Below are 12,204 nucleotides of genomic sequence, written 5' to 3'. Positions count from 1 at the left end.
CGGGAGGTCAAAGTGTTCCCATTTTGAACCATTTAATGTGTCTGGAGGACGGCTGGAAGTCTGTGTCCCCGTTTCTCCGTGGAGGGAGCGAAAGAGGAGGGACGGAGAGTCGGGTGAGTCAGCCTCACCGCTGCTCCCTCCCTCTCCTCAGACTGGCCATCAGATGCAGGCCATCAGTCCAGTAAAAAAACAAAAAACGATTTATTATGCTCACTTAGCTGTGCCTCACGAGCAATACAACACATTATCTTTTACCAGTGTGATCATATACCTACAATTTTGAAATAAACGTTCAAAATGGTCTGAGAAGAATAACATTGGCAGGGCAAGTCAAACATATCCAATGTGCAGTGATCATGTATTGAACCTACAGAAAACCCTCTGATTTCTATTAGATAAACTGAAGAAAAATATAAATGCAACATGTAAAGTGCTGGTCCCATGTTTCATGAGCTGAAATAAAAGATCCCAGACATTTTTCATATGCTCAAAAAGTTTATTTCTCTAAATTGTGTGCACACATTTGTTTACATAATTGTTATTGAGCATTTCTCCTTTGCCAAGATAATCCATCCACCTGACAGGTGTGGCATATCAAGAAGTTGATTAAACAGCATGATCATTGCACAGGTGAACCTTGTGCTCGGGACAATAAAAGGCCATTCTAAAATGTTTTGTCACATAACACAAAGCCACAGATGTCTGAAGTTTTGAGGGAGCGTGCAATTGGCATGCTGACTGCAGGAATGTCCAACTGAGCTGTTGCCAGAGAGTTGAATGTTCATTTCTCTACCATAAGCCACCTCAAACGTCATTTTAGAGAATTTGGCAGTACTTCCATCCGGCCTCACAACCGCAGACCACATGTAACCTCGCCAGCCCAGGACCTCCACACCCGGCTTCTTCACCTGCCGGATCGTCTGAGAAGGGGGTGCTTAGGGGTATTTCTGTCTGTAATAAAGCCCTTTTGTGGGGAAAAACTAATTTTGATAGGCATCAGTGTGACTGAGGCTGAGCGTTTTTGGGGCATTACAAGGAATCCTGTCAATGAATGCTCCGTCCTCAAAGGCCCCTGAGCCTGTGTAGGGATGTGATTTGAATGTGACTGAAGGAATGGGATGGTTGTTTTGATTTATTGTTGCATTTTATATTATCTCGGGTCCAGTGGAGGCTGCTAATAATAATGGCTGGAACGGAGTGGAATATATTATTTTGGTTTTGTTTTAATACCCCGTACACTAGGTGGCGGCAATACACCAATAGGTGTAGTCTGCCATGAAATTTGAAAGAAGAAGAAGAAGCAGAAGAAGAAGAAGAAGAACCGGATGCGACTGTGTTTTGAATATGAACGTTCATTGTGTGGCGTAAAGAATGAACTGAATAGGCTACCTAACTCTCAGTCTACTGAAAAATGTCTAAACTACAGTTGTTGCGTGTGCTTTTAAATGAGCGTTTAACAGCGGCTGCTGTGGAGATTTTCGGGGCAGTTGAGAAAACGGTAGTGGAGTACCGGGAGGAGAATGATCGGCTACGGAGACTGCTGCGGATCACACCGGAGATAAAACTATGTAGATCTACTGATAGCTACAGTTCTATTCCATTCATAAATTGTTAAGGCTATACCAGCGATCACTATTTCAACAATTGTTTTTTAATTATTATGATTTTTTGTATTGATTTTTTTTACTTCTACCGTGCATACTATAAAAACATTGGCCGTGTCAAGATACGATAGGGTTTTGGATACATTTGGAACTTAACGTTCATATCAGCGCGAAATAATTTTGTTCTATCATTCAGCCTACAGTAGCAGCCAATGTGTGGTGTTCAATGTAGACCTACATTCCATGAGACTTCTGAAAAAAACATGCAGGGCTTGGCATTAACCTGTTTATCCACTGGTCCTTCAGACAAGGAGGTGACTGAAAATGGTGTTGTGTTGTTTGATGCAAGAAACCACTTTACAAAATAAAAAGCATTGTTATTCCCATACCATTATTACAGAGAATCAGACAAATTATGCTACCCTCTGCCTATTGGCTACTTAGCTTATTCAAGCATGTCTCAAAATACAACACTGCCCCTTTAAGACAGAAAAAACCTGACTCACTTTTCAAAGATGTCTAGAAATGTACACGTTTTGTGCTCTTGTAGGAACAATCACTCCCCCATTGCTGACTATAAATGATCTATAACTGGGCTAATAACTCACTAACTAGCAAAGGATATGAACAAATGATCTATAACTGGGCTAATAACTCACTAACTAGCAAAGAATATGAACAAAATGTGCACACGTGGCTACATGCAGCTCTGATCTCAAAACAAGCGCATCTACTCACGACCGCTCATGCTGTAAACACAGTCCAGTTCAAAGTAAATGGCACATATCCATATATGGCAATGGTCTATTTGCATATAGGCCTACTGCAGCTCTGATTGGTTATGCAGCACCAGTCTGTGTTGAGTACGGGCTGAGTAGTGAGTGTCAATGCAATAGAATCCTACTCCGGTGCGTACTGCCCACTACAAAATCTCTTGCAAAGTTTGTTTTGTTTTGTTTCTGTACGTTGCATTGAAAGTGGCTAATATTGCTTTGATTTGATCACAGTTGCCACGGTAAAGGGAAACGTTGGTAGTGTTAACAGGGAGAACTCTGGAACAGTGGTCACCAACCTTTCCTTAGTCAAGATCACTTTGAGTCTAAATGCAAGCCGAGATCTACCGCTTAGTTTTTTCTTTTTATAAAAATTATATTTACAAATTTGAGGTAGGCTATATGATCACGCCGGTAATTGATCTGTTGTTGTATTACTTGTGCAAAGCTGAGTGAGCAGACATTTAAATAATTTGTTTTGTATTTTTATTTTACTGGGCTGATGGTGCCTGAATCTGATGGTCAGTCTCAGCGGAGGGAGAGAGCAGCAGGGCTGAGCATGTGAGCAGAGTTGAGCTGTTGAAAATCCCGCTCACTCTCATTGCCCATGGAGCAGAGAGGTGCTCCATGTTGTTTCCAACCACTCCGCTAAAAACCACTCTGCACTCAGGAAGAAAAAAAAACTCCTATAACTGCTTTAATTTGCTCCATTTATTTAAAATCACAATTTAAAATAATAATAACAATTTAACCAACACCCATCTTTTTTTTTGTGACTACCTGGACCTACCATTTGGTTTTGAAGTATTGAAACCAAACCATATGATTTGAATGACAAGTATTATAATAAACATGAAAAGGTGACTGTAAGAAGCGCTCATCATTTCAAATAGGCTACATGTCGTATTAAACAGCTTATAAACACTCTAAATAGGTCAGGAGCCAGACAGGGAGCCTAAGGAATTATTTACGATATAATACTTCAATTATTTCAAGGCTGTAGCCTACAAAGAAATACATTGTGAAGCATTTGGGAGTGTGACATAAAGCGCTCAGCATTTAAACAACATTTCGTTGTATTCAAACATAGTCTATAAATCGCGCTGTTATAATCATGTTACGGATACAGGTAGTGTTACGGATATAACAACGTGCAAATAGTTAAAGTACAAATGGGAAAATAAATAAACATGAATATGGGTTGTATTTATAATGGTGTTTGTTCTTCACTGGTTGCCTTTTTCTTGTGGCAACAGGTCACATATCTTGCTGCTGTGATGGCACACTGTGGTATTTCATCCAGTAGATAAGGGAGTGTTCGGATACATGTATCCTGTGTGTGTATTTGTTTTCCCTCTCCTTCAGCCCTAATCACAGGTGTCCCTTGTTCTCCTGATTGGTGGACGTTGGGGTGTCCCACCTGTCCCGACATCCGTTCGTCTGCTGATTGCTGAGGTGGACCAATCAGTGGACATTCCTCCGTATTAACCCCACCTGTTTCTGGTTTTACATTACCATATCAAATCCCCTGGTTTTAAAAGACAGTCAGTTGTGTTTTCTGACAGAGACTATTTTTCTTTGTGAGTATGGATACCGTGGTGTCTTGTTTTTTTGTGTACTCACTTGTTTGCTGTCTACTCCATATTGGACCTATGTTGTTTGTTTGTTCCTGGGAAAAGGGGGATTTAGAAAGTTGCCCTTGGGCATACATTACCCGTAGGACAACCTTGTCTAAACACACTAGTTAGACCTGAGCGGACGACCCACTGTATTTTTGTACGGTTAGCAGTAAGCTTAGTGGTTCTTGAGGCAGGCGTTTTTAAAAACCCCATCAGTTTAGGGGTTTTTGACTTTATTGTTTCATTCCTTGGGTCCTGCTCAGCCCCTTTTCCCCCAAACCGTTTACCGTGTGTTTGTAATAAACATTTTGTGTTTGACGGTAGCATATGGTTGTCGGTGTATTTTGTTCTCACTGTTCCTTGTCAAAATAAGGAATAATCTTTTACTTCTCTCATTGACTTCTCAAAACCCAGCCAAGCGTTCCCGGAAGTCTGGCGACGTTGCGCCCCTGGGTTTTAAAACGCTCTGTGACGACGCTCTGACACTAGGGGACACCAACCCAGTCTCTCGTTAATTATGGACAAATTAGCACAATGTTTTTATGTACTAATAGCAAAATTAAAATGACACGGATACAATGATGGCCTCTTTTCATCTCTATGGCTGATAAATAGCTATTGCACTATTCAGTTAATACACTTTAGGCTTTCAGTGATCACCATTTCAACCATTATAAGATTTTTTTTTTTTTTTACCCTTTACACTCGTGGGTATTGGCCTATATAGATAGGGGGTAAATTGAAAGGTTTCTTACAGAATAAATATGAAATGCATAACCATGGTAACCATTGAAAGGGAACAGTTTGGAGATGATGGGAAAAATATTAGACCAAAGGTGAGGACACATCAGTTCACCTGACACAAGACTGAATCCAAACATTACACCGTTGATTTGATGTGTACTTTTTCGCAGCGTTGGTTGATAACGACATATGAAGACACTATGGATAAGCATTCAGTAACACACAAATATTCATGGTAAGTGTAGGTGCAACATGAGACAAATAATAACAAGGGTTTGAGTGAGAGGTCTAACTGGATTTCAAATGATTATATTCAGCCCAAGGGCACAACGACCACTGGCTGCAAAAGGCATGGATTTTTTTTAGGGGACATTGTGGTCACAAAGGGGATGCCTGCCGGGAAATTCAAGGCATAATAAAGTGCTTGTCAAATTGTGAATGAGATACTGATGAAGTGTGTACAGCCTGGAACCCCCCCCCCCCCCAAAGCAGAGTTCATGCCTTTTCGTGCGACTTAGAGTCACATCATGCAGCCTTAGAATGTATTAAACATTTAAACATACAGCCCAACGTTTGTATCACAACTAAAGTTACATCAATAACTCTAAATTAAGCATATAGGAGGACCTGTTTCTTTATTAACCGCTCAACACAGAATAGCCGCATGTGCACACTCTCTCAAATACTTTGGAGAAAATATCCTTTCTATTTTATTCCACTTTGTTCAATTGTATTCTTCATTCTATAAAAGAATGACACGGAAATCGTGTCTGCTAAATGAGTGTAGCCCACAGCCATATGGCAGAGCCAGATCAGGACCTAACATAAGGACAACGCAGAGTATGCTATTCTGTTCTGAAATAGACTACATTTTCTTCATATCGTGTTTCTTTAGACCTGTCTAAAATAAATAACGTATTTATTGTGACGGTGTAGGCTATATTACATGGATTTATTCAACTTTTTTAAATGTAGGTGTTCCAAAGGTCTGCATCAGTGGCTTGTAGGCTATGTGTGGAAGCCAGGAGATGCTAAATGTGTTTATGTTAATTAACGGTCAATTACCGTGAGACCGGCAGTTATTTGCTTGACAATCACTGGCTGACGAAATTCCGTGACCGCCACGGTCCTAGTTATGGCTTTTCAACCTCAGAGCTATCAACACTGAACAAAAATTTAAACGCAACATGCAACAATTTAAAAGATTTTAATGAGTTACAGTTCATATAAGGAAATAAGTCAATTTAAATAAATACATCATGCCCTAATCATGGATTTCACATGACTGGGAATACAGATATGCATCTGTTGGTCACAGATACCTTAAAAAAAAGGTAGGGGCGTGGATCAGAAAACCAGTCAGTATTTGGTGTGGCCACCATTTGCCTCATGCAGCGTGACACACCTCCTTCGTATAGAGTTGATCAGGCTGTTGATTGTGGCATGTGAAATGTTGTCCCACTCCTCTTCAATGGCTGTGCGAAGTTGCTGGATATTGTCAGGAACTGGAACACGCTGTCATACACGTCGATCCAGAGCATCCCAAACATGCTCAATTGGTGGCATGTCTGGTGAGTATGCAGGCCATGGAAGAACCGGGACATTTTCAGCTTCCAGGAGTTGTGTACAGATCCTTGCGACATGGGACTGTGCATTATCATGCTGAAACATGAGGTGATGGCGGCGGATGAATGGCACGACAATGGGCCTCAGGATTTCGTCACGGTATCTCTGTGCATTCAAATTGCCATCGATAAAATGCAATTGTGTTCGTTGTCCGTAGCTTATGCCTGCCCATACCATAACCCCACCGCCACCACGGGGCACTCTGTTTACAACGTTGACATCAGCAAACCGCTCGCCCACATGACGCCATACACGCTGTCTGACATCTGCCCGGTACAGTTGAAACCGGGATTCATCCGTGAAGAGCACACTTCTCCAGCATGCCAGTGGCCATCGAAAGTGAGCATTTACCCACTGAAGTCGGTTACGACGCTGAACTGCAGTCAGGTCAAGACCCTGGTGAGGACGCAGATGAGCTTCCCTGACAGTTTGTGCAGAAATTATTTGGTTGTGCAAATCCACAGTTTCATCAGCTGTCCGGGTGGCTGGTCTCAGACAATCCCGCAGGTGAAGGAGCCGAATGTGGAGGTCCTGGGCTGGCGTGGTTACACGTGGTCTGCGGTTGTGAGGCCAGTTGGACATACTGCCAAATTCTCTAAAATGACGTTGGAGGTGGCTTATGGTAGAGAAACTAACATTAAATTATCTGGCAACAGCTCTGGTGGACATTCCTGCAGTCAGCATGCCAATTGCATGGCCCCTCAAAACTTGAGACATCTGTGGCTTTGTGTTATGTGACAAAACATTTTAGAATGGCCTTTTATTGTCCCGAGCACAAGGTTCACCTGTGCAATGATCATGCTGTTTAATCAGCTTCTTGATATACCACACCTGTCAGGTGGATGGATTATCTTGGCAAAGGAGAAATGCTCAATAACAGGAATGTAAACAAATTTGTGCACACAGTTTTAGAGAAATAAACTTTTTGAGCATATGAAAAATGTCTGGGAACTTTTATTTCAGCTCATGAAACATGGGACCAACACTTTACATGTTGTGTTTATATTTTCGTTCAGTTTATCTAATAGAAATCAGAGGGTTTTCTTTAGTTGAAGCTTCTCTAATGTAAAACATGTAAAGTGTGGTGTACCGCAGGGCAGCTCTCTAGGCCCTCTACTCTTTTTCTATTTTTACCAATGACCTGCCACTGGCTTTAAACAAAGCCTGTTTGTCCATGTATGCTGATGATTCAACCATATACGCATCAGCAACCACAGCTAATGAAGTCACTGAAACCCTTAACAAATAGTTGCAGTCAGTTTTGGATTAAAAAATAACACCGACGCGCCAATGCTTTCCCTTGGACAGCTGCGTCACACATTTGTTGAATGAAATTATATTAGAATTTACTTTGATATTTTGGAAAGTTGGTCCTAATGTTGCCCTTTTGACTCCAATGATACATAATATAATAATAATAATAATATGCCATTTAGCAGACGCTTTTATCCAAAGCGATTTACAGTCATGTGTGCATACATTTTTACGTATGGGTGGTCCCAGGGATCGAACCCACTACCCTGGCATTACAAGCGCCGTGCTCTACCAATTGAGCTACAGAGGACCACAGAGGACTACATTGCAGTTATTCAACGTCCATTTTGATTAACTGAGGACGATGATTTGGTGAAGTGTGAAACGGTTTTGGAAAACCTTGAACACTCAAATTAATAGTCATCCAAAATAACTTTACAAACACAAAATATACACTTTATGTTAGCTTTGAAAGTGAGGATTATTAACAGTTGGAGAGAGTTTCGGGACTTTTGTACACATTGGGCATGGTGTGTTACATAGTATGCATGAGAACCCAAGCCCTATAGGACTTGTGTGAATGAGAGCAAATAGATAGCTATCTGCACTCAGGCATGTCTAAAGGCTGTGTAGGTAGGTTATAGAGATCCATGCCAATAAAGGAATTAGAAATATAATCTATACATTTTAGTCATTTAGCAGACGCTCTTATCCAGAGCGACTTACAGTTAGTGCATACATTATTATTTTTCAAACCCCCCGCAGGAATCGAACCCAAAACCCTGGCGTTGCAAATGCCAACTGAGCTACAACCCTGCCGGCCATTCCCTCCCCTACCCTGGACGAATTGTGCGCCGCCCCATGGGTCTCCTGGTCGCGGCCGGCTACGACAGAGCCTGGATTTGAACCAGGATCTCTAGTGGCACAGTGCCTTAGACCACTGCGCCACTCGGGAGACCACTCTCCACTATAGAGATCTATAGTTTACGTGTATGATTTAAGTGTTCTATTTAATTATGTGTTATATAGATAACCTCTGCTCCTCCTCTCCTTCTCTCCAGACTCCCTGCAGTTCTCTCTCTCTCTAAAGAGGAGGTTCTCCCTGAGCAGCAGCACTGTGAGCAGGAGTGGAGCCCCAGTCTGGGGCAGGAGGACCCAGAGCCCACACAGATTAAAGAGGAACAGGAGGAACTCAGGACCAGTCAGGAGGAAGAGCAGCTTCAAGGGCTCTTTGATACCAAAGACTCCATATTCACTCCTTCCTGTGTGAAAAGTGAATGGGATCAGGAAGCCATGCTAGCTGAATACCCAACACTCAGTCGACTGAAAATGTCGAAACTACAGTCATTTCGTGTGTTTTTAAATGAGCGTTTAATGGCGTCTGCTGTTGTGGATATTTTCGGGGCAGTTGAGAAAACGGTAGTGGAGTACCAGGAGGAGAATGATCGGCTACGGAGACTGCTGCGGATCACACCAGAGATAAAACTGTGTAGAATAGGTTTGTATGTACAGTGAGGGAAAAAAGTATTTGATCCCCTGCTGATTTTGTATGTTTGCCCACTGACAAAGACATGATAAGTCTATAATTTTAATGGTAGGTTTATTTGAACAATGAGAGACAGAATAACAAAAAAAATCCAAAAAAACGCATGTCAAAAATGTTATAAATTGATTTTTATGAGGGAAATAAGTATTTGACCCCTCTGCAAAACATGACTTAGTACTTGGTGGCAAAACCCTTGTTGGCAATCACAGAGGTCAGACGTTTCTTGTAGTTGGCCACCAGGTTTGCACACATCTCAGGAGGGATTTTGTTCCACTCCTCTTTGCAGATCTCCAAGTCATTAAGGTTTCGAGGCTGACGTTTGGCAACTCGAACCTTCAGCTCCCTCCACAGATTTTCTATGGGATTAAGGTCTGGAGACTGGCTAGGCCACTCCAGGACCTTAATGTGCTTCTTTTTGAGCCACTCCTTTGTTGCCTTGGCCGTGTGTTTTGGGTCATTGTCATGCTGGAATACCCATCCACAACCCATTTTCAATGCCCTGGTTGAGGGAAGGAGGTTCTCACCCAAGATTTGACGGTACATGGCCCCGTCCATCGTACCTTTGATGCGGTGAAGTTGTCCTGTCCCCTTAGCAGAAAAACACCCCCAAAGCATAATGTTTCCACCTCCATGTTTGACAGTGGGGATGGTGTTCTTGGGGTCATATGCAGCATTCCTCCTCCTCCAAACACGCCGATTTCAGTTGATGCCAAAGAGCTTGATTTTGGTCTCATCTGACCACAACAGTTTCACCCAGTTCTCCTCTGAATCATTCAGATGTTCATTGGCAAACTTCAGACGGGCCTGTATATGTGCTTTCTTGAGCAGGGGGACCTTGCGGGCGTTGCAGGATTTCAGTCCTTCACGGCGTAGTGTGTTACCAATTGTTTTCTTGGTGACTATGGTCCCAGCTGCCTTGAGATCATTGACAAGATCCTCCCGTGTAGTTCTGGGCTGATTCCTCACCGTTCTCATGATCATTGCAACTCCACGAGGTGAGACTTGCATGGAGCCCCAGGCCGAGGGAGATTGACAGTTATTTTGTGTTTCTTCCATTTGCGAATAATCGCACCAACTGTTGTCACCTTCTCACCAAGCTGCTTGGCAATGGTCTTGTAGCCCATTCCAGCCTTGTGTAGGTCTACAATCTTGTCCCTGACATCCTTGGAGAGCTCTTTGGTCTTGGCCATGGTGGAGAGTTTGGAATCTGATTGATTGATTGCTTCTGTGGACAGGTGTCTTTTATACAGGTAACAAGCTGCGATTAGGAGCACTCCCTTTAAGAGTGTGCTCCTAATCTCAGCTCGTTACCTGTATAAAAGACACCTGGGAGCCAGAAATCTTTCTGATTGAGAGGGGACAAATACTTATTTCCCTCATTAAAATGCAAATCAATTTATAACATTTTTGACATGCGTTTTTCTGGATTTTGTTGTTGTTATTCTGTCTCTCACTGTTCAAATAAACCTACCATTAAAATTATAGACTGATCATTTCTTTGTCAGTGGGCAAACGTACAAAATCAGCAGGGGATCAAATACTTTTTTCCCTCACTGTATATCATAGAGGTCCATGCCAATACAGCAAATTGACATTTAAAATCAGAGATCTATAATTCACAAATATAGTTCAAGTGTTCTATTGGATTCTGCGGGATAACCTCTGCTCCTCCTCTCCTTCTCTCCAGACTCCCTGCAGTTCTCTCTCTCTCTCTCTCTCTGAAGAGGAGGTTCTCCCTGAGCAGCAGCACTGTGAGCAGGAGTGGAGCCCCAGTCTGGGGCAGGAGGACCCAGAGCCCACACAGATTAAAGGGGAACAGGAGGAACTCAGGACCAGTCAGGAGGAAGAGCAGCTTCAAGGGCTGGAGGCTGATGTCATAGAGTTCAAATTTACTCCTTCCTCTGTGAAAAGTGCATGTGATCAGGAGGACCCACTTCGGTCCTTGACTCTTCCCCAAACCCAGACTGTGGAGAACAGAGAGAGTGACTCTAAACCAGTGGATCTCAAACCTTTTGGCACTGTGACCCCCCTAAAGGGTCTTGACATTCCTTGTGACCCTCCAGATAATCAAAACAATGCCTCCAGCCACAGCTCAGCCATAAGAAGAGACCCAGTAGGACTTGACAGCTGCCCACCATTGGATCCCAGCCCATTATTTAATCCCAGCACATCATTGCAGAAACACTGTTCCAAACCCAGCATCACGTCTAGAGAAAAAAAGAGACTCGGCGAATGCCGCTTCTGCAAAAAACGCTACAACTCCAAACTGTAAACTGAAGAGCCATTTCCGACTCCGTCACGGTGGGAAACCCTGCACCTGCCCTGTTTGTGGCAAGACCTTCAAACTGAAAGGAGATCTGTCCAAGCACATGAGGATTCACACAGGAGCTAAATCATTTAGCTGTGGTGACTGTGGGAAAAGCTTCAGTCTCAAGCATCACCTAACCAGGCATAAACTCACTCACACAGGAGAGAAACCATTTAGCTGTGGTGACTGTGGGAAAAGCTTCAGTCTCAAGCATCACCTAACCAGGCATAAACTCACTCACACAGGAGAGAAACCATTTAGCTGTGGTGACTGTGGGAAAAGCTTCAGTATCAAGAAGAACCTAACCAGGCATAAACTCACTCACACAGGAGAGAAACCATTTAGCTGTGGAGACTGTGCGAAAAGCTTTAGTCAGAATGAGAACCTGACCAGGCATATACTGACTCACACAGGAGAGAAATCATTTAGCTGTGGTGACTGTGGGAAAAGCTTCAGTCAGAAGCATCACCTAACCAGGCACAAACAGACTCACACAGGAGAGAAACAACATGGCTCCTCAGTCCGTGGTAAAAGATTCATCCAGAAGACTAATCTGCTGACATCCACAGAGAAAGAAAACAAGACAAAGGTGTGAAGAAAGAAAATTAGGAGAGAGGAAGTTTTTCCATTTCTTTTTTTTACAATAAATGCATAATGTGGGTTGAATGATGTAACACAGAATAAAACAATTATTAAAAAACCAATTTCTGCTTATTAATCATAATTTATT

General features: G+C 42.6%; 1 pseudogene across 1 annotated transcript; it reads left to right on the top strand.

Moving 5' to 3' along the window:
• Nucleotides 1–8,949: 8,949 nt before the first annotated feature.
• On the top strand, nucleotides 8,950–11,578 carry LOC311118350 (annotated as a pseudogene). Its single transcript has 2 exons — nucleotides 8,950–9,122; nucleotides 10,865–11,578. The product of its transcript is annotated as an uncharacterized misc_RNA (transcript).
• Nucleotides 11,579–12,204: the final 626 nt, after the last annotated feature.

The sequence above is a fragment of the Coregonus lavaretus genome, assembly GCF_964263955.1.
Source record: "Coregonus lavaretus genome assembly, contig: HAP1_SCAFFOLD_8313, whole genome shotgun sequence".
Classification (NCBI taxonomy): Eukaryota; Metazoa; Chordata; class Actinopteri; order Salmoniformes; family Salmonidae; genus Coregonus; species Coregonus lavaretus.
This window is presented reverse-complemented; position numbering and strand designations above follow the sequence as displayed.